Source organism: Ambystoma mexicanum, chromosome 8, assembly GCF_040938575.1.
Source record: "Ambystoma mexicanum isolate Mex_15411 chromosome 8, UKY_AmexF1_1, whole genome shotgun sequence".
Lineage (NCBI taxonomy): Eukaryota > Metazoa > Chordata > Amphibia > Caudata > Ambystomatidae > Ambystoma > Ambystoma mexicanum.
Window position 1 is genome coordinate 1576053959 of NC_090929.1, and position 24002 is coordinate 1576077960.

Genomic DNA, 24002 nt, shown 5'->3' on the forward strand with positions numbered 1-24002 from the left:
CCCAGTCTGTGGGGTTGTGCACATGGAGAGGAGCACTAGCGGTAAGGCGCCTGGCCATTTCAAATTGGTGCTGGCACACACCTTAGCAAGTTTATTTTTTAGAATACCATGGTGACGTTCTACCAGTCCAGCACTTTGAGTCTAGCCAATGGATCCGTTTATCGATCTGTAATCCCGCACATACTTGCAGAATAAGAGCAGCGATAAACTGTGGACCATTATCTGACCAGATGACCCTCGGCAAACCAAACCTAGGAAAATATTCCTTAAGCATGGTTTTTGCAAGTGTCATTGCTGTGGCATCTTTCACAGGGAAGGCTTCAACCCATTTACTAAAAGCACAAATAACTACCAAAACGTATTTAAAATTGTACAGCACTCCATTTCAATGAAGTCAAAGTGAATTACCTCAAAAGGGACAGAAGGTGGACCAAAACTACCCCTTGGTGTCAATGTACCCTTCCCCACATTATGCTGTAGACAGACCATACAACTCTGGACAAAATGCTCAGCAGTTTTCGGGATGTTAACATTTACCCAGACCGATTCTAACATTTTGCAAATCTTCCTAGCGCATATATGATTTTTACCATGGGCCATTGAAATCATCATAGTAACATACGCATCGGGCAACATCAATTTCCCCTCTGAGTTATCCACCCAACACCCGTCTTCATCCAACCTCGCCAAGCCCTCATCCCATTGCTTGGTTTCTTCTAGAGTGGCATCTGCTTGAATATTTTTTATAGAATCAATCCCTTCATCTATAGTACTAATATTTGTGGCTTGCCTTGTAGTGTACATATCTGAATAGAGGTCAGTAGCAGTCTGTTTGGCAATCTGGTCAGCAAAAGTGTTCCCTTTTCCTACATCATCTATGATTTTCTGATGTGCCGCGCGCTTCATAATTGCTAGCTGAGTGGGAAGTGCAAGCGCTGAGAGTAGCTGAACTATGAAGGTGCCATATTGGATCTTCATTCCATGTGAGGTCAAGAAACCTCGTTCTGCCCATAGTCTACCGAAGTTGTGAACTACCCCAAAAGCATACTGGCTGTCAGTATATATATTCACTCTAAGCCCTTCGGAAAGTTCACAAGCTCGAGTCAATGCAATAATCTCTGCGGCTTGCGTGGAGTTATGCAAAATTCTCTTGGTTTCCACAATCGTGCTTAGTGTAGTGATGGCATAAGCAGCAGTGGATGTACCATCCGGAAGTTTGAAGCAGGAGCCATCACAAAACAGCTCCCCTTGTGGATTGTTCAAAGGTGTATCTTTCAAATCAATCCTGCCTTTGGTTTCTTGTTCTGTGGTATAAAGGCAGTCATGTGACATTTCGTCACTGCAAGCAATATCTTGCGGAGGAGGTAACAATTCAGCCAGATTTAATACACAACATTTTTTAATTTGGATATGCGGTGCAAACAAGATCAATTCGTATCTCGTTAATCGTGCGGAAGTAAGATGTTGTGTTTGCGTTCTGGTTAATAGAACGTCTACAGAGTGAGGTACCAACAAGGTTAAAGCATGGCCTAGGACCATACCCTCTCTCTGTTTTACAGACGCAGCAGCAGCGACAGCTCTCAGACATCTCAGCAAAGTGCATGCAACAGGATCAAGGGTGGAGGAAATGTAACCGCACGGCCTATTCTTCCCCCCATGTTCCTTCGCTAACACAGCCAAAGCACATCCATCACGTTCATGCACATACAACTCAAAGGCCTTTTCATAATTTGGTGTGCCCAAAACCGGTGCTGAGTAGGGACCCGCAAAGGGACCTTGGTGCTAAGTACGGTACCGCAATTTGCGCCTTCCCCATTCCCATAGAGCGCTATGGGGCGAAAATGGGAATGGGGAAGGGCCATGGTTCAATGGGGAATTACCGCCACGCCAACCTTGGAATGGGGTGGTAATTCCCCATTGAACCATGGCGGACCCGTTACAACACCGGCACCAACCATGCGTAATAGCGCCATGGTTTAGCGCCCATGTTGTAATGAGGGCCGTGCCTTCCTTGCAAGTACTTTCTGAATCTGCAGCCAAAAGAAGATCATCGGCATATTGTAGCAATGTACAAGTAGTAGGAAACTCAAGGGCGTCGAGCTGCTCTTTCAAAGCCCTACAGTAAATGATCGGACTTTCCGGGTAGCATTGTGGCACATGGGTGAATATAAACAAGCGTCCCTGGAGGGTGAACGCGAACAAGTATCTGTTATCCTCATGTATAGGAATGCTAGAGAAGGCATTCTTAAGATCCATGACACTAAAATGAGTAGCAGAAGCTAGAATCATCGTTAATATCGTCGTTACATCAGGCACAATTGGAAATTGTGGAGCAACAATCTTATTGATAGCGCATAAATAGATAATTAAACAAAAAGGAATTGCATTTTGCCCTTTCTTATACACAGGTAAAATCGGACTATTGCACAAACTTCCTGCAATTTCTTCAATTACCCCACGGTGTACAAAATCAGAAACTATACACTTCAAAGCTTGCTCACCATCAACTGAAATCTTATACTGTGGAATTCGTGGCACCTTTACTCATGGTTTCAAAATGATTTTAACAGGCTCAATCTGTAAAACACCAACATCATTGTTATCAATCGTCCATAAACAAATACAAATAAATAAATAAAAACACTCCGGAACGTCACTAAATTCCGGCGGCAAAGGTCTAGTCAGAAACTGTGAGGCAGAATATTGCTGTGGTGAAATCGTCGAACGCACTCCGTCCGAAGAACAATTAATTACCGCATTTAATTCCTTCAACAGATTCAACCCCAACAAATTCTCTCCACAGTTCGATGTCAAAAGAAACAGACAGTGATCCGTGAATGGCCCCAGTTAAATCAGTACCGGCAAGGAAACCGGACTAACCACTGGCCTACCAGAAAACCCTACAGAAACATTAGTTTGCCCTGATAGTGGAATGTCTGCAACCCGTGAATGGTCAATGGAACACTTCTGTGCTCCTGTATCTATTAAAAATAGATGTTTCCTATTCCCCCACTCATTTCAATGTAGCGACCTTGCTGATTAACGGGAATAGGCGTTGGTTCCAAACAATGCTTCAGGCAATCCTAGCGATACTATATATCGTCAAAGGGAAGATCTTCAGAAAGATAGGCAGTAGAATGATTATCCAAAATATTTCTGCTATCCACACTTGGTTGCTGATTGTCTTGCGAAAAAAAGACTGAACATTTTGAGAAAACTGGCTTCTACTAGGACCCCCTGCCCCAGGGCGGCCTCTGGATCGTCTACCCATGACACCATATGTGTTATTCGACCTCTGCTGGAGGATCGGACACTGTGCTCGCCAATGAACCTTTTGTCCGCAATAAGCACATTGGTTCATGTGGACAGGACCCAATGGCACATTACCTTGTGGAACATAGTGTCCCCAAAACTGTGTACTGCCCCCTCTAAGTCCTCTAACTATCTGCTGCAACAATACCTTAGTTTTCAAGTCTCCTTTTTTCTTTTCAATCCTTTCCTTTTCATTATTGACTCGGTTCTCATAATACTGAGCCATATGCAATACTTCAGACTGCGACTTAGCTTGCCAAGTGCTCTCAGAAGTCACCATTTGTGACTGGATATCAGGTAACAATCCACACACAAATTTGTCCACAAACAATCGTTTTCCAGACTCGGTGCTTAAATCTTGTCCGCTAAAATCTGAGAATACTTGTTCAAATCGATTAAAGAATTCGGTAGCGCCTTCAGATTTTCCTTGGGTACAAGCAGTAAGTTTGTCCCAAACGATCCTTCTCTCAGGAATTAAGGTTTTCAATTTTGTCACTATTCTATCAGGCAAAGTCAGTATCGCCTGTGGTGGCCTCTCACCAGCTTTCCTTTCTCTATCTTGCCTAGCCCAACTATCCCATGTGTCACCGAACCCCGCTGCATCGTCTACAGTCCTAATCTGTTTCCATAATCAGATATTCAATAATTCTGCGGGACAACAAATCTTTCTTTTTATACATTCATCCTGCAGGTATTCTAACATTACCCATATCACTTTCCTATGCATTTCTGGAGTATACTGACTATACGTGTCATATACTTCTACGGGAGATATCGACATGTCTGAAATCTATCCAAGTGCATCTCTTGTGCAAATTCGTGTTTCTTCACTCATCGACTTACAAAGAGGAAGGAACCTTTTCTGTACATAAAAAGCATCCAAACTATCACCATCTATTTCATCATTCCGTAACTTTTCTAACTCCCTTCTAAACTCAAAAAACCTCTCGACGTGCTCATATAGCTTCTCCACAGAATCTCTTGAATAAGCTAAAACATTCAGATCGCTCAACCCATGTGGGATATCTACATCGTTCAGTCTGTTCCACATTACAGTTAAATGGATTCCCATCCCTTCAATAAAGACATTTTTCTCAGGAAAACTTTCTAGATTAGAGAGTGTAGCGAAAACATCAGATTGTTCACCTTTCTCCATTCATTGTCTAGCCCATGTATTCAAGTCTCTCTTTCTCTCTTTAGAAACTGTATTACGAGTTACAATATTTGATTCAGCACCCGCTCCCTTATCAACTACAAGCGGAGCAGAACCACTTGGAAAAGAAAGTGTAGACAAATCCTGTACAACAGGCAATGAAGGTGCTATTTTTTTTTTATTGATACAACTATTTCTAGTTTTTACAAGTTTGCCGCCTGATTAAGAATTTGTCTTTTTTTTGTTTTTGTTTTTTTAATTATTTTCCTTCTTTCCCTTGTCCTTTTTTTGTTTCCTTGAAAGAGGTCAAATCAGAAGTAGTTGTCCTTTAATTACAATCAGCTCGTGTTTGAGCTATTTTGAATCCAAATTAAGACTTAAAAGGAAGTTCCCCACTGCTATGACTGGTTTGGTTCTTCTTCCAGACTACAGAAGTAGGTGTAAAGGTGGCAAAAATGGGTGTTTCTGGTAGTTGATAGACCTTTACAGTTAAGGAGCAGATGTTTTAGGGTTTCCACCATTTGAGGCTCCTTACAGTATCTGAAATTGTTGGATTTGGTTTTGTCCCAAATCGCTTGAATTTTCATTGTTTTTAAGATATTCAACCTGGCTCTCATAAAAGTCGAACACATTTTTTGTTCGGGAATTTCACCAGATAAAATACAGGCATGTTTAGTTTCTGAACTGGTATAGGTAGATGAGATGTCAATTTGTTTTTCCTAGCCATCTCCAAAGTTTTACACCAATCCAATTCTCTTAGTTTTTTTGCAGTTTTCGTTGGGTTTTCCTCGAGCTCTTTCTGTGAGCTGCTAATTTCCCCCAAGAGCAGCAGATTTTTGCGGACCCATGAAACCAGCATCTTGTTGTTCCCTTTATTTATTTCTGTCTTTATCATTGATAGCTTTTCTGGATTGGGACTCATACTTTCCTAAACAGCATTAGACCATTAAGGTCCACGATGGCTTTTAATGAAGTTGAGCTTAGCTCCCGCCTAATTGATGCTATTGGTGTCGAGGGTGGTAAATGTAGTGTTTTCTTCTAAAACAGGCCTTCTATTTTGGTCCAGAATTCTGATGGAATAGCTGGCATTGCTTCAGCACAGTAGATTATTGCTGGTGTTACTTTCATTTTATAAAAGTTGATTGCTGCTTTGAGGGAGTATCGTCTGAACCTTCTGTCCATCATCTGTGTTTGGATGCTTAAGGTTTTAGTTTTTTGACAAATTGATTCCTGCATGGGCTTTTCTTGTGCACTGGTACTGATTGTGACACCTAGATATTTAAACGCTTGCACTCTTTCTAGTTTTTCATTAACTAGGTGCCATGTTGGTGTTCTTTTCTTTTTTGAGGTTGTTGGTCTTTCTATAATCATCACTTTAGTTTTTGTTTGGTTTATCTCGAGATCGTTCAATGTAAGATAGGCCAAGAGGCTGTCAAGTTTCCTTTGTAGCCCGACGGCAGTCTGGTCAATCAAGATAATATCATCAGCGTAGAGGAGTCTGGCGATCTTTTCCTCTCCCAGTGATGGAGGGAAGGTTCTGATATCACTTTCTGACATTTGAAGGTCTCCAATATAGGCCTTATAGAGAGTCGGGGTGAGGGGGCAGCCCTGCTTGTCCCCTCTATATGTTGGAATGCTTCGGGAAAGGAGTCCCATCTTGTTGAGTCTTACTTTCACAAAGGTATCCGTGTGAAGAGCTATAAGGGGTGCCAAGATGGAAGGTGGACACCCCATAAGGAAAGTTTGTTCCTTAGTTTGTCTCTATTTACCTTGTCAAAAGCCTGAGAAAGGTCTATGAAGGCTAGCATTAGACAAGGTGAACCTTCTAGGACTTTTGCTTTTAGGATACTGATTATCATAATGTTGGCGGACGTTTCTACATTTTTAGTGAAGACAGTTTGGAAATCGTCATGTCCTTTTGAAGAAAACGCCCATGATCTAAATTTTTCAAGCAGGAATGCTCCAAAAAGCTTGCCGATGCAATCCAACAGTGTGATGGGTCGATAGCTGGCCGGGTTTCCCTTGTCCCCCTTTTTATATATCGGAACGATGTTAGCTGTTTTCCAGGACTTTGGTATCGTTTTGGTCTCCTCGCACATTCTGAAGATTTCTGTGATCAAGGTTGCCCAGGCTTCAAGATTTGTTTTTAAATCCATGTTTGACAACCCATCAGGGCCAGGTGCTCTGGAACGTTTTAATTTGTTGATTTTGTTCATTATGGATTCCTTGTCAATTTCTGTATCCCATTTTCCATCCATAGGGACAGTTTCTCAGTTGTTGGTTTGGAGTTTATCGAAGAGATTCGAGAGATAAATAGACCACTCGTGTTCACTGATACTGTTGGATAGCGTGTCTTCGGTCTCTCTTTTATCTGCTGAGATCAAAGACCAGAAGGCTTTGGCCTGTTTCCCACTTAGTGTTCTTAACATGTCTTCCGAATCTTTCTGAAAAAGACCGATCCTATAAGATTTTAACCAGTCTTTGTAGTTCCTTTTTGCGATTTTGGCCGCTTCTGATATGTGAGTGGAAGGATGTATCTTTGCGTTACGGGAAAGGTGCCTCATTTCCAAACGTTTCTGTCTCAGGGTTTGATCATTTGAGTGGCGATGAGCCATAGTTGGATTTGGTCTTAAAGCCGTTCGCTGGTAGGGAACAAGCAGAGGATGGTAGTCTGTTGTTGGATTTGATTTAGTTGAGGCAGCTTGATCTTTATTTGTTAAATACCTCCTTGTTATTGCCTCAATTGCTTCATCGGTTAACCTCAGCCAGGTACCAGCTAGGTTGGTCACCACTCTAGCCTCCATTTGATGATCCTTTGACGGCGATTTTGGTATCCCGTTTTCCATGTAGTTTTCAGGAGATTGTGGTCGCTGTTCTGTGTACGTATTACCTCAAAAGCAGTTACGTTTACTAGTAGGTTTCTGGAAGTATAGATATGGTCAAGAGAAGCTTGTTTTCCTGCTGGCTCCCATGTTGGAATTCTTGAATCTTTCTCGGATATCAGCCAATGAAGATTGTGGAGTTTCCAAGAATCAATAGATACACTCCATTGCATCCCTCTAGCTGTTGATTCAAGGTCAGGATGAGGTCGATTTCTTTTAATTTTATTGGAACAAACTGAGGATTGGGCATTGAACTGCCCTAACAATTCAATTGTCACTTTCAGGTCTCCGCACAAAATGATGTTCTATTGAGCCGTCTTCAATTTGGTCTTCAAACAGGGCATCGATTTTGGTAACAAAATAATCCACCGAAAAATCTTTGGGATTACAATAAAGATTGATCACCAAGTAGATTTTAGGTTTGGGCTTGTTGCTTCTCATAGTTTTAGGGTGCCAAGAGACTGAGGTGGCAAGGATGTGTGGGTCTCTTATTAATGTTTTTTCTAGGTGGAGGAGGACCCAGACCTGACGGCAGTCAAGAGTCCAGCTCTCTGTCTTCCAAGTGGGCCTTTTAGTCCAGGGGAGAAAGCAAGTTTGAAGCCGTCGAGTGATGTTTTGTTTCTCATCCATGTCTCTTGCAGACATAAAAGGTCAAAAGAACCTAAGTGTATGTCCGAAATGGACATCAGGTGTGAAAAGCCCCTCATGTTCCATGACCCCAGTGTGAAAAGATTATCTTCCCTTGACAAGGTCCCTAGATAGCACTTGTTGAATGAAGGTGCTATTACTGTTGAATGAAGGTGCTATTACTGGTGCCAAAGACAAATCTACCAGAACCACAACAGCTGGCAAAGGTGGAGGTACAGGTGGAGGAAAAACAATAGGAAACAGAGCAATAGCTGGCGGCGGAGGAGCAATAAGAGGAGCAGGAATTACTACTGGAGGAGGAGCAACAGCAGGAAGAGGTAAGACAACAGGAATAGGTACATAAGGAGGTGGTGCAGTGGCACCAGGCCTACGTTCATTTAAAAGTTTATCAATCAATTCATCTGATGCATGAAAGTCTTTAAACGGATATACTTTCTGCATACCAAGTTGAAAAGCCCTATCCATGTTCCTAGCTGACTCTGACTGTTTTTGCTGATCATACAATAGCGCTTTTTCGGCGTTTGACATATGTCGACGCGCATGTTTCTCTCTACTTTTAAGCTGCTGCATAGCTTCTTTTTTCCAATTTTGTAATATATCAAATGCTGTAGGTCTAGCTTTTTTCTTTAACAATATAGATTCTAAATACTCTACACGAGAAATCTCAAAACTACCATTGATTGGCCACTGAAGATCGGAAGCATGTCTAATTTGTCTGTGCCAAATATCATTGAATACTATACTACCAATGCTGTACTTACAGTACATAGAACATGCCAGCGACCCCTGCTGTGGTGCCGAATGGCCAAATTCCAACGATTGTCTGTCTCTGCAGAATAACGCCCTGAAACAGGCAGACAATTTCCCAGGCATGTCAGATTACTGGTGTTACCAGGCAAGGATTACGCTCGCGAGGACAATACTACAACCAAATATCAGGATACTTAGGAATTGGTGCACGACTCACCAGATTCAAAGAACTAAGGGAGGTCCGATTGAATTACTAAGGACAACAAAGGACCCTTGTGGTTGGTGATTTTGGCAAAACTGCCCGCCTCGATATATGGACCCTCGTCAAGATGCCGTCTCGGACCGCAAGCTCACAATCCAGGGATCGGTGCAGTGCTGTTGAGGTGTTGTGTCTCATCCAAGAAGGGGCCCCCTTTTTCGCCGTCCGATCCCGGTCCGATAGCCGCGTCAACTCTTCAACAAGATGGCATCGATCTTGAGGGTCCCTATTCGGGCGCCATCTGTTAGAACGAGAAAATATAGAGGCTGGGTACCACAAAGGAAATACACCAATAACGGGCTGAAATGATTCACAGATCTTTTAATACTGTACAGTTTGCAAAGTAACCCAGAGAGCTATCTGGCTCCCAACACCCAGTAATGTGTACCAGCCCGACAGAGAGAGGTGAGAGAGTGCTGGACGTCTAAACATTCATGCTTTTATCTAATTTCGAGTAATATCGTCCAGCCCCTCTTCACGTTAATAATTTGTGGTCTAGAGTTTGTGCCTAGTTCACATACGGTTCATACAATATTATACAAAGGATTACATTGGTTTGTATTTATGCGGAGGCACAATGACGATGTCTGCTCTCAAATCCTACAACAAGCACCTTTTATGATTGTCTTACAATTGAGTTCGGCCTGTGTCCATGCTCGAGGTTTGCTTTACATTGTCCCCAGTGTGTATTCACGGATAAGTCTTGAGCGTAGACAACACTTAAACAACGGTTCATATGTAGTGCAAGGCCTCGTTACCTAGTCTAAGCAGTCAGCTCTTGGACAGTCTAAACATCAATAGAACCCAAAGGTCGGGAGGCTTGGTTGCAAGTTGAAAACATAGTCCACCATTTTAGAACAGAGAATGCACGAGTAGAAATCAAAATGGCAGATGAATCTAAAAATGGCGGTGAAGTCAACCCAAAATTGGAACCTTGCAATACGATTTTCCTCGTGGAGCGGCTAGGCTTAGGCCAATATAAATATAAAGGAGGCACTATACAATTACCGTTTGACAATATGTGGGGGGTGGCTTTAGTGGAATAGTTAAGGTAAGGCGTATAAGGGGAGGGCTGCAAGGGGTCTCCCCCTCGCATATATATGCAGCAAAAAGACCCAGACAAAGAAAATCGAGATATTCCCTACGAGGAAATGTTTTCGATCAAATCAACCCAAATCAAATAAAGGTGGCACAGAAAATGATTTGATGAAATTAGGAAAAGCGCTAAAAGGAAAGCACCAGAGCATGAGGTCATCTCTAATAAGAAGGAGCGCGCGGTACCTGGAGAGAGTTCCAAATCCTTGATGGTAGGGGTAGTTATTTCCAAAAACAGAGATCAAACAGACACGCCACATGAAGCAGTTCCACTCAAGGTCGGATTGGGTCAGAAAGTTGTCTCAGCCTCAATGAGAAAGTGTCCCACAGTCAAATATGACAATGTATTACTTTCAAGACCGATTGTTTGTTTAGTGCCCAAGATCCTGGGGTATTTCGGGGTGGTGGTGTAAAATATCTTGCAAATAGTACATTTGGAAGAATATTTTATCAGTAACACTGGTTAAAAATACCAGGTGTACAGTGAAGAAAGTCATCAAACTGGCCCACTTTGGCCAAAAACTCGGCCAGTTAGACCAAAACAACTGACTCACACTAGCAGGTTGGGCCTGAAATTCGGGCATGGCCCTGTTGGCCTAAGGGTCAGTCCAAGCCTGATTGCACTGTGAGCAAGATAGGCCGCTCTACTCGCCTTCCAGTGGCTCTGCATGGACCCTGACTACCCCTAACCCTTGACACTAGATATTCACCAGACCAGAATGTTTAAGTTTGGAGTAGAAACAGTTTGGGGGCATGGAGAGGAGACTCAAAACACATCCCTGGGTAAAAGTCAGACTCCTGAATATCAAAGACGAACTGCATGTGAGAAACTTTAAACAATACTTTGTCAAGATTTCTCGGGGTGTCAAGGTTGGCCCTTGTCTTTGGCTCGAGTTTCCACTGGTCTGGTTGATTCAATTTGTCCTGGGTTTTAAGCTTCACTTTTCCAACACGCAGAGTGTTTCTCCCAGAATAACAATTCAAATCCCCATCCCCAACTGCAACGTTTTTGCAAAGGAATAAGGTTTAATTTTGCTGTGGGTTTTAAGATTAATCTTCCCAGCATGCTCCTGTGTGTTGAATGAGTAAGTATTCAATCTTGGCTTTAAGATTCACTTTGCCTAGTGTGCCTTTTTTGGTAAAGGAATAACGATTCAGTTTGCTCTGGGCTTTAAGGCTCACTTTCCCTGCATGCAGCAATTCAGGCAATAAATGAGGAATTGATGCACTCTGGCATTTAAGACTTCTTTTACCCATCCTGCAGTGTTTTGTTTAATGAGCAAGGATTCTGTTTGTTCTGGGCGTTCAGACTGCCTTTCCCCCAGCACGCGGCATTGTGCTCAAAGAATAAGGGTTGTGTTTGCTCTGGTCTTTGAGACTCACTTTCCCCACATGCATTATTTTGGAAACTGACAAGATTCAATTCCATCTCTGAGATTTGAGACTCACTTTGCCCAGCATGCAGCATGTGTTCAAGGAATACAGATTCAGGTCTCTCTGGCTTTAAGACACACTTAAAACACACACTCGGGAGGATAGCTCAGCGGCAACGTGCTTGCCTTGGAAGTAAGACGACCCAGAGCCGCAGGTTCGATTCCCCCAGACCGTGCTTAGTAACCTCCGGTTATTACGCACGTTATAAATAACCTATCACATTTACAAGATGCATCATTTTGATCAATAGAGAAGGATTCAGGGCCCTACGACTCACTTTCTCACAATGCACCATTTTGTTCAATTACAAATTATTCAGTTTGTTCTAGTCTTTGAGCTTCACTTTCCCTTTCATGGAGTGTGTTCATCAAGAAAAACGGACTCAGTTCTCCGTGAGCTTTAAGACTCACTTTCTCAGCATACAGTACATTGCTCATTGCAGATGCCCTCAGTTGGTTATGAGCTTTAAGACTCATTTTCCCAAGTATACCATATGTAGGTCAATGACTAGGAATTCAGTTCACAGTGTGGTTTAACATGGACCCTGGCAGCATGCAGCCTCTTTTTCAAGTTCAGAAAGATTCAGTTCCGGCTGGGCCTTTGGACTGCCTTTCCAAAGGTGTTTCGAGTACCTCTTTACCCCCCACAGACCCTCCACTTCGCAGCTTTACACGTTAGTGTCTGATGGCTTCTCTCTTGCTTTATCACTGACTCTCTGGGTCTTGTCTTGGTCTGGCCCAGTTTGTATTGGAATCCACAGGCGGGTTTCTGTCAATCCTTCCAGTCATGCTCTGCTCAGCACAGATTTCCACCTGTCTTCCCTAGAATTCACTGTCTCTTTGTTTGACCGCAAACTGCCCCTTTGCCCCCTTTGCCACCGGTTTCCCTTTCCATTAGCTCTCAGAGTAACCAGCTCTGTGGGATCCCTCTCTTTGCCGGGGCTGTTACGGGTCCCGCGCTCCTCCACTGCCCAGCTACCGCATAGATGTTTGTCCCTCTGGCCGCCGTGCGATGATGCCCCATACCACAAAAAGAATAGAGTTCTCTAACATTGCCACAAGGAGAAATAACAGAACAAAACTGCACCCACCCATCATCAGGGAATCAATTGAGTAATATGTATTGTGCAGCAACACATTTGAAAAAGAGTTGGGTTCAGTGTCCACAAAGGGATACCTTATTTTTGTCACGTGCCTCCAAACAAGCCACGAGGGCCAGTGGAAGGAAAGTCTTGATGAACTAAATAATCCAGCGAAAAAACAAGTAAGGAGCAGCACACAATGACATGCTTTGTATGTGTCTCATTGTGTAAGGGATTCCGTGTAGGCAAAGGAAAGCAAGACAACTATACACTTTACTCAGATGATTAAAGACCTTGAGAAACCCCCTAATCAACGCTTCCCTAAGCGTGGCTCGGTTCCTGGTCTGTGCTAAGGACCACAGGTTTCACAATGCACTGTTCCAAAGTTGAGGTTAGGCGGTTAGCTGACTATTCTGACTGCTCGGCAGACAATTAATTAGTTGCATACTGCAGTGTAAAAAATATATGGCCGGCTCAACAAATGGGGGGTCATTTTTATGTATCTTAATAGGTACCCCATGTTTGAGAGTCGGCATGAGAACTGTTGCGCAGAACTTCCCAGCTCGGGGCACTTTCACCAAGCACGATAGTGCTCAGGGGATCCTCAGAAATCACCGCATGGAGTCTGAAATGCCGAAGACAGCACTGTTGATGGTCCTGGTGTAATTGGAATAACACACAGCCCAGCTGCTTTCATACAGTCTCAAGTTACTAAAATGACCATTATCCCTTGCGTAATAAAGAAGCACGTGACATTAACCAGCAAGATGCGACACCTTTGCTATTTCCTGGACGAGTCGGAGCTGGTGTTTCTCTTCCCTGCTCTGGGTCCAACGCTGAATTGTTCAGGTGCCAATGTGTGTCTCTGGAAGCAGGTGATTCTCAAGTGGGGCACTTGAGACTGATTGGTTCACATCTGCTGCCAAGGACGACGAGGGCGGGCATTGTCCTTGAGGTTGACGGTGTCATCAGCAGAGGAGCAGAGAGTGGAGACTTTGCTTCAGAGAAATAATGGAGGCCCTGTCTTTTTGCAGATAAGAACCAAAGGTTTATTTAAAGAAGGGGCTCCATCCAATGGCCACATGTTTTATTATGTGGGCAGACACATGCTTCATTTATCACATTCGGCCATGTTTTCTTCAGATTAGGTATATAGATATGATATATTTGAGCTTTAGTTTCCACTATTGTGCATGGACTTATTTTCCAAGTATTGTGTCCTTAACAGGTTAAGCTGTCCACTACTTCAGGGTGTGTGTTTGTTTTCTTATTTGTAATGCGCACCAGACCCGGGGTAACAGGGCACAGGAGAAACAAGACAATGTTCAGCTTAAGTTACAGAGCAGTACAGAAATATGCAGTAATATATATCTATATATACAGACAGGATGTAATGAGCAAGTTCTATACAGATACAGTCGAGTAGTAAGGAAGTCCTAGATGTTATATACAGATGTTATATAGATGTTACATACAGGCAAATTAGAGAGGGATAACAATATAGTATTACAGAAACACAGAGCTATATACAAAAACAGGGTGTAGGGAGTGAGCAGGTGTGTGCATGTACTTTTGATCCGAAATGTTCTTGCAATATTCTATGATTTTTAGTTTTGTTATCCAACTGTATAAACCATCTTATTCTCCATCAACATGTTTCAACCCATACATTTCCTTCAGAGTTTCATCAGGATGAATTCAAGTTGCCACATATTTTAAAACAACCATCCACTAAATATGAAGAAAAAAACATGCTGAAACTGTGCTTTCTTTGTTTCTCAGGATATCCTATTTGATTATTTTTTGAATGTTTTTATTATTATGTATAATCCAGCCGATTAGGGATTTTTATGCATAGTTAAAACTAATACACACAATTATAAAAGTGAATAACATAAGGTATTGATTTATAGACGTTAACCAATATAATACAATTTTGCAAGGAGCAATTATTTTCCAAAATTTGTATTATTTGCAAATGGTCATTTATTGAGCAGAGAATGTTATAAATAAAATCCTTTCAGTGGCTCATTTAAAACAAAGACTTGTTTCTATAAGAGTATTTCCATCAATCTGTATCTACTCTAACTACATACGTTTATCTTTGGTTGTATTTATAAAGCACACACTTGTTTCCAGTGCTCATGGGAAATGTATTTCTAGAAGGTGATTGGGCAGTTTGAACTTTTGACAAAGGCCTTTTGCAGCATTTTCATAAACCATGATATACTGCGGTAAGTGGTGAAATGTCAGTTATGTTATGATGCTGTGCTTTTAAAAAAGTAGATAAAGGAGTTTTAAGAACATTTCCAGCATTAGCGGTACTTCTTTCTGACGGATGTGCTTCGTTCTGTGCAGTGGTTGCCTTGTAGAACTCATCCAAAAATGACAAAAGTAGTCAAAAAGGAGTGTACCCCGGTGCAAGAAGTAACGCACATTTATTCAGGGCCACAGACGCAGCTGGGATAGCAAATTCAAACACAATGCGGAACAGAACTGCATGAAAAGGCGCTGTCAAAGGACCACTCCAAAATAAAGATTTTTATAGAAAGCAGAATAATTAGCATTTGTGATCACGCACTATGCACTTTGGAGCCTTCTAGAAACATATACATTGTGATCAATCTTTGGGTCCATGAACCTTCCCACACCACGCTCAATTACAGAGTTGTGACATCTCAATCCACCCACAATTCCCAAAACACAAAATGATGTGATAGAAACATTTGAGTTGACCAGGGGAACTTGACTATTCTGCCCTGGTTCCCTCTTCCTGCCTCTCATCAGAACGGCTACTCACCATGACACCATCAGAGCCTTGAACCACGGACATACTGCTGCATAAATGTTGCATATTAGGAACACTCTAACGCTCTTCCCAGGGAAATGGTCTACAGGCGGTTTGAAACTGCTGTGGTTGCCGGCTCCATTCGAAAATTTCATGAATGATTTTAAATTATAAAATGGTCACATATTCATTTTTCTCTGGCGGACCTTGTGAGCTCTAATCAGGTGAACAGAGAATAGCACATTCATAGAAATCAGAAAGATCCCCTCTCCCCTTTTATAGTGCTACTCTCGCAGCTTGTAAGTGCGCTCCTTCATACCGTGCTCAACTTGCATTTTTAATATAGTTCTATGGCAGTGGTTTTCAAAACGTTTTCATACTGAAAAAAAATGTCCCTCCTTCCTCATTCCCCACAATTTATAACTGCTTATATTTTCTATTAAAAGTGACCGTAATCCTTTTTTTTAATAGAACCTAATACCTCCCAACCTACCCACATTCCCTGCCGTACTTCCTTCGGGCCCCCCTAGGAGGGTTAGCCACAAAGTGAACAGACAACTGGTGTATGGTTAACTTCAATAGAACGACTTTAGTGTTCCCATCGTGATATGATAGGTTATTTATAACGCTTAATAGCCAGAGGTTTCTCAGGGAAGACCCGGGGATCGAACCTGTGGTGCTCAATGTCATATTGCTTCCAAGGCAGCATGATGCCCCTGGGCTATCCTCCCGAGATCATGCATTACACATTGGAAATGTAAACGAAGAGGCGGAGCCAGATTCATGTGCGAGTGCCTGCGTGCCACACAGGTGGTTTTCATATCACTGCACATACAGTTGTACCATGTCAGCATTTTTTACCACATTCTCTCAACTGTGCATGAGGACTCAAAAGGGGTGGGGGTGATTCTTAACCAAATGTCACTTGATTCTTTTTTTTTAAATGGCACTTTGCGTTAAATGTGTGTTCTATTGCATCCTTCAGTGAACAGTTCAGATCCAGACTGGCAGTCTCTCAGAACAGCATCACCCCTGCGATCAAGAATGGGCACCACCTGGAATGCTTAAAGATGAAGGATCAGAAGAAATTCACGTTTTATGGATACATACGCTTTACAATTGCTATTAATATGTATTTAATGTGTTATAGTTTACATACGCTTTGCTACTGTGCAAAAGCAAGGCTCGCTGCTCAGAGAGGCGATGGCTCAGGCATCCTGTTTCCTAGCTGTTACAGAGGCTGCTGAATGATGTGCTCTGATCAACTGGCTGGCAGACCTAGAATGGAACACCTGCATGCAAGCAAGTCACAGCTGGACCACGCGCCCACGTTTCCCCTCCCAGAGTAGGGGGCTGTGAGCCAAGGCATCCAGAGGTGCAGCTGAGCCACATTGAATGTCAGCGCTGGGCCTTGGCTCAGCGAGCCCAGGGGAACTGAGTTCCACGACGCGCTGCACGCATCCAGACAGGACAGCCCTTCGGAGAGCGAGCGCTGAAGCCTGCAGCCACTCCTGCTGCATTTTCTGGAAGCATGAGAATATGTTGTGAAATCAGCACAAGCCTTTGTTGTTGCTGACCTTTTCCCTCACCCAAGTTCTGGAAAATCCCCAAGGAGTCTAAAAGAATTATTGAATCAATATGGCCATTATTAGATGAGTGTAAATTTATTTCTGTAAGGTAATGACGTCTCAGGAGGATAGCTCAGTGGCGACGTGCTCGCCTTGGAAGCAAGATAACACGGAGCAAAACGGGTTCGATCCCGGGTAGGCACTTAGAAACCTCTGGGTATTAAGCGCATTATAAATAACCTATCATATCATATAATGATAGTATGTGATGTTAACTATGATACTATGGCATGTCAAGGAGGCTTCCTATTATGCTGCTCAATTTTTATTCTTCGATCTACAACAGTAAGAGTTTGCATAACAAAAAAGAACTACCATAACCACAACCCCTCAACAATTCCATCAATTCTTCTTGTATAACATCTCGTTCGTGAAGTAGTCCTTCTTCTTTTTTGACTGCGCACAGGTTAAGCTCCTGCATGCTTCTGGGTGAGAGGGGGCACTATGGGTATGTTTTCTTCTTTTGGGCTGCCCTAATGTTCCTAGCACACAGGTGATTGGGTATTTCAGGCCGAGCACCATGCGTTATCTTGACTAGAGTGAGGCGTCTGCATTTACATCGCGTGGTTCGTCCAGGGCGGGAGAGCTGGAGTCAGGGCTCAAGTTGTGGGTACGCGGGTGGACGGAGTCCCCAACTTTTTTCAGAGGGCACCTTGATATGCTAATTTCCAGTGACGCCACATTCAGTTGGTATGCTAATGAGTCCCGTCATTTTTATTTTAGGACTTGACCCCTGCAGTGCAACATGGTGAGGTTGGAGAAAAGCACCCGTGGGCAGGGGGAGCGTCCGTCCGCTCTAATGACATAGTTGCCAACATGACCCGTTCCAGTCTGTAGGTGCTTATACAGATGTGGTTTTGTCTTTGCATTATGGGACTTGTAGTCCGAGTTTTATAATGTGAAAAGTGAAAATATACGTTCCATAATGCAAAGAAAAAACCTGGACTGAATAAGCACCTACAGATTGGAATGGGTCATGCTGGCAAGTATAATTTAATTCGTTTTAGGTTTGCAGTTTAATGTGTGTGCTTGTGGCGATGCAGGTGGATGAGTTTGTGGTGGTCGTTGTTTTAGTTTGTGACAAAAGCCTATGAGGATAGGGAAGATCTGCCTCTCATAAGAGGAGGAAGTCGAGGTCCTCCTTGAGAAAGAAACTTGACGGAACCATTTTATTTCTTTTGTAAACACTTCCCTGTCTTAGGCATTTGACAAAGCCTTTGAATAAAAACCCTTTATCTCAGACCATTCAGGCATCGGTTTCTGAAGTGCTGGCACTGGGAAAACCCAGTTCATCCCAGTTTAGTCAGGCATCAGGGGCTAGGCAGGGTGACATGGGGTTAAGACCATCTGAAGCCCCTTGTAAGAGGTTCTCCTCTGCCTGGTAACACTGGGATGATAGGTCCTTCTTGGTGGAGTTGCTCCAAGCATTCACGAGACCTTTAGGTCAGGCACAGGTCCAGAAGCAGGCCAAAAGAGCTGTACTTATGACTCTAGACCTGCCCCCAGGTCATGTAATTCCTGCAGAGACCCAGACAGGCCTTCTTCGCTCAGAGGGCCCAAGGTGGAAGAGGTCATGGATCCAGAGGAGGTCGAGGAAGTAGGTGTAGATTTCCCAATCAATTTGGTGGCCTAGTTGGGTGTTGGTTGAGATTCTTTATGAGAAACTGGCTTCTTGTTTCGTGAGACCGGTGGGTCGTACAGACCACTCAGAGGTTTCAATTTGAAATCCACCAGTACCCCCATTCAATATTGTTCCAGAAAGGTGGATTTTCTATCGAAAGGGAATTGAGGTTTGGCTCATCAGGAGATCAGGTGCTCCTTGCTGGCCAAGGAGGTGGTGGAAACATCGCTCATTAATCCCAGGGGATTTATCAGCAATATATTTTTGGTCAGGAAGAAAGACAGACATGGGGGTCCAATCAATAATGAATCGCTGAGAATTAAACCAGTTTGTGCTATATAGTCATTTCAGGAAAGAGATGATTGCCACACAGCAGGACTTTCTCTAGCTAAGAGACTGGGTTGTGAGGCTGGATCTCAAAGATGCATTGCTCACAGCATCCGTCTTCAGACCTCCCAGGTGATTTTTTGCAGTTTGTTTGGAACATGCTACCAGTTTTCTGTCCTCGCGTTTGGGCTCTCATTCGTGCCTTGGTGCTTTACTAAGTTGCTCAGAGCAGGAGCAGAATATCTCAGACTAAAGGGGGTGGGAGGGTACAGGGGATGATATAGCTGGATGATATTCTTATGAGTGAGTCAAATTAAACTGTCCGATCCCATGCCTGCCTTTCAGTAGACCTTCGTTAGGCTTTGGGATTTGTTATCAACCTTCAGAAATCAGATCTGGTTCCAGCCCAGACGGTGCAGTTTATGGGGTATTAATAGATTCCAGGGCAGCGACCCTCAGATTATGATCGAGAAATTGACTCTCCCCAGAATGGAACTGAGGTGGGCTTCTCAGCCAGACATTTGACAACCTTCATTGACCTTCTGTCTTCCTCCATTCAGGATGTTACCGGACTCCCCATTCATGGGTTTCTAATAGACTGAAAATTCAGGCCGTCTCACAAAGGCATCAATTGTATCGACTAGATCTCATTTTCCACCGATGCAATAGAAGAATTTCTATGTTCAGGAAAACTCCTAGACGTGTGGCAAGACAGGGATATGTTTTCCACCCCATAGTCTGCAATTAGAATCCATTGCAAGTCCCAAGGCTGGAGCGAATGGTGTGGCATGACCTTGATGGAGGGAAATGGTCTTCTCAAGAGTCATTTTGGCCGATAAAATGATAGGAGATGCTTGCCAGTTCCATGCGGTCAGGTGCTTCACAAAAATATTTTCTCATTGTATGGTGTGCCTGTTGATGGACAATGCAGTGGCGGTGTGTTGCATCAACAAGCAGGGTGGGCCGATCATGGTCAGACCTGGCGTTGACATTTTGGGAGTTTTGTCTTTGGCAAAATATTTACTGGAGGCTCACAATGTGGTGTTATATTTGTGCCGCCAACATTTGGTGGACTACGGCGTGAAGTGTCCATCAGCAGTCGTTTCTGGGGCTTCAGAGAAGATGGGGTCTGCTCAGATTGGACCTGTTGTTGTCCAAACTGTAAACTCAGTTGCTGGTGTTTTGAGGCTGGCACCCAGACACTGTTTTCACATTGACAGATTAGGGTTCGAGGCAGCATTGCCCATTCCCTCCATTCTCATTGATCACACACACACTTCTACATGCCTAGCTCCATGGCACGGTGCTGGTGACAATGCCTGAAACACACACACACAAAAACACACACACACACACACACGCATACACAGGCAAACACACACACACACTCGCTCTCTCGCTCGCTCTCTTCGTGACAGCTCACAATACACAGAATGCAATGCAGCCTGTTTACTCCACCCCCTTCCACACCAGGCTTCTCAAGGTAATTTCATGCGCAAGGAAAACACAAGATGGGTTCTCAGAGCAGAACCACAGTAGAAAATGAATGCGTCCTTCACACTTGTAGGCAACAGATGAAGAGTCATGGTGACCAGCCAGCGAGAGGCACACAGAGGAGAGGAAGTGACATGCTGCCCGGCAGAGGGAGAGCACGCAGGAAAGCAAAGACCGGGCAGGTGACAAATGATGGGAGCTTTCAGACAGAAGGTGACAGCTGAAATTACATTACACTAATACATGAATAATACAGGTTGCACACACCCCTTCTGCCCTCTACAATGGTCCCTATTGCACCCCTTTGGCGGGGGCAGCCTTAGTTCCCCTTGGTACTGCAGAAGTCCATGGCTCCACCAGGAATCCTCCCTGTCTTCTCGGACCTTCTTCTGGATCCAGGACGATGTCCTCATCTACTGGTTCTGGAGGGGTCTCTGCAGCTGGTGGCCTGGCTGGTGTCCGGAAGCGATGGTTCCCCAGGGGCCTTTCACGAGCAGCTGCAGCACTGATTCATCACTGTTGTGTGCCCAATACTATCAGATCTTACAAGGTGGCCTGGAAGGGAGGGGCATGGCATCCCTGGTACACTCCACAGCTTTAACATTCTTTTCATGCTGGGGTTGTCTAGGTTGTAATATTGCAAGCTGGTTTGGCTCCTTCTCTGTCTTGTCATACTGTCCATGTGAATCCATCTGCTGTCTTTTGAAAACATGCTCTGGTGGGGGGCCTCATTGGGGGTACACCTGCTGGTCTGCAGACTTCTAAAAGGTATTCCGGTGTCTCACCCGCCGTCCAAGTCCAAGGTTTCCTGTTGTTGGGATGGGAACTTGGTGTTATTGTTGATCAGGAACTGGCCTCCTACTGATCTGTCTCTACAGACTCTTCCCATCATGTTGCTGATGCTGATGTGCTTGGTGTCCTTCTGAAGGGTGGGGACACACGATCATTGGACCTCTCAGTTGGTTCTTCTTCTCTAAGGGGGTCAAATTCCACGTAGGACTAAGTCGGGCACTTTATTCATTACTTTTGCTGCCATCTCAGATTGTCTGCAGATTTGTGTGGTTCCATGTCTCTGAGGATAGGAGTTCTGGACCGTGGGTGTCAGAGGCTTGGCAGATGAACTGTTTGTTTCATATTTCAAGCCGTACTTGCCTGTTTCTTCTCCCACTTTGACTTGTTGGGTATGGTGGGAGCCACACGATGGAGTTGATATCTCACTCTTTGGTGCTCCTGCTTTTAGGCGGGGGTTATGGCATGTAAGGTTTTTGGGTGGGGGCTAGGCTAGGCTTGAGAATATCCTGAGGGCTGGCTGGCTGGTCTAATGTATGAACGTTTCAATGTTTTTATTGCAAGCCTAGTGTGCACACTTCCCGAGCTGTTTTGGCAGGGCTCTAGACATGTGTAATAGGGCGCATCCGTGCCATGCCGTAGAATGTTGATTGCTCCTAGCTTGTGACGAAGCGTTGGGATTCTCTTAATGTTAATGGCACAGAGGCAAGTGTTATCCCGCCCAGGAGTTCCCTCCCTAATGATTGTGTCTGTGTCCTCTGAAAGAGGTGTTCTCCTGACAGAACCTGGTGATTGGGAAAGGTTTATCTGGTTCTGGTCATCCTTGCTGTTGCCTCTTTTCGTTCCTCAGAGATTGCAGATAGACTGTTGATTGTGTTGTATTTGGAAAGAGGAAGGATTGTTCACAAAGGGGGTTTATACAAGAAGGACTGATGGTATTCATGAAGGGGGTTGCAGTGGGGGTTACCGGTTATGGTAGCTCTTTCTTGTTATTTAAAACTGCCATGGGTTTTCCCCCTAGTGCCAAGGCCTTTTTTGGTGATTTTGGTATTTCGCCATTCAATGCCTTCTAACGTTTTCTGTTTGGGATACCTCGCCATTGGGAACGTTACTGCAATAGAATCCACATTGAGGTGCAATTTGTAGACAAAGCTGATTTAAATAAATTGTTCATTTTTTTTACATACCGTACTGGTTTCTAAGTACGAATCTGAGATTCGAACCTCTGTTGCTCTTGCTATCAAGACCAGCCGTTGCCCCCTGTGCTATCCTCCGATCTGCACAATAAGGCTCTTTGAGGCAGTTGCCAAACACGGCGTCACCTGAAGAGGCACACTTATAGTCACCATATTGGCCCTAAAAAAATGCAGTTGGCTCCCAGTAGACTGCACAGTATCTTAGGTGCACTTTTGCTGACGTGGCATAAATCTTTGCATCAGCCCTGGTTGTCCAATGACCTCACAGAGACAAGCATTGTGCCCATATCTTGACACCTGGTGGTGGTGCTGTGTGCATCTACATGGCGGCCGGTGAGAGGTCCGCCGACCACTGCCTCTGCAAGCCATGTCATTGGAAAAACAGTTATATAATCAAAATAATAATAATAATAATAATAATAATAATACTTGTCATAACCATCTGTGGTTTTATATAGCTCTTCATGATGGAGTCTCTAAGCGCTATACTAACACGTTATTCTTGAACCATCTTTCAATGCCAATTGGCGGAGATGGGGGAACACCATTCAAAGCAAGACCAGTGCTTTGCTAATCATATTCTCAATTGTGTTTGGGGTCTGCCTATGGAACCCACGCCCTGCTACTCCTATTCTAAGCACTGGGTGGACGCTACACGTAGAACTTCTCCAGGGTGGCCTAGTCTGATGTCTGCCCTGTACCAACTGGAGAACAAAACATAGATAGATTCACGAAGTGGAAAGCAGGGTGGGCGCCCATTTGAGCCCCAACGTATGTAAGTAACCTTAATCTGCATCTAATTTATGTTTTGCAGTCTAGTGACCGAAATATACATAAGTATTTTTATGGATGCGTTTTTATCGCATTTGTTTCTTGAATGTTTGTAAATTGGTATGTGTTTCTAATTTCATATGTTAAAAACATAGGAGATATTTTCTTTTCACTTTTATAGTGATTGACTGGTTAGCTGCAATTTAATAGTTAACGCACTGAAAATAATTTGAAAAAACTTTGAAAAACGATCTTCCTTTGCATAGAAGTGAAAGCTGATCTAAAATACCTTTCTATAGGGCCTCATTATGAGTTCGGTGATGTGGCCCAAAATTGTGGTAATGCAGTGGTAACAGAGTTACCACTGCATTACCACCACATGACCACACCACGGAACTATGGGTTTGGCGGTAAGGTAGAGAAAACACCTCCAATAAAATAGATAATTTCGCCACGTTACTGCCAAAAACTGCCAATTTTGGCAGCCCGCCAGTGTTAATTCTGCCTAACACCGCCATTGCCACTTGCAATCCTGCGGTAATTCTGCTGGACCAAGTGGCGGCAACAGCAAATCTGCTTGGTGGTACCTCGGGACATTTACTGCCAAAATACCACCAAACTTTAAATAAGACCCATTTGTATTGAATGATGTCAATTTAGTTTTTTGCCCGTCCCTCCGAGGACAGAAGTAAATTGGTATACAGGCAGCGCTGGTCATTGGGCCCGATTTTCCCCGATCCGGGATCCGGCAAACTATTTCTCCCTTGATCCCGG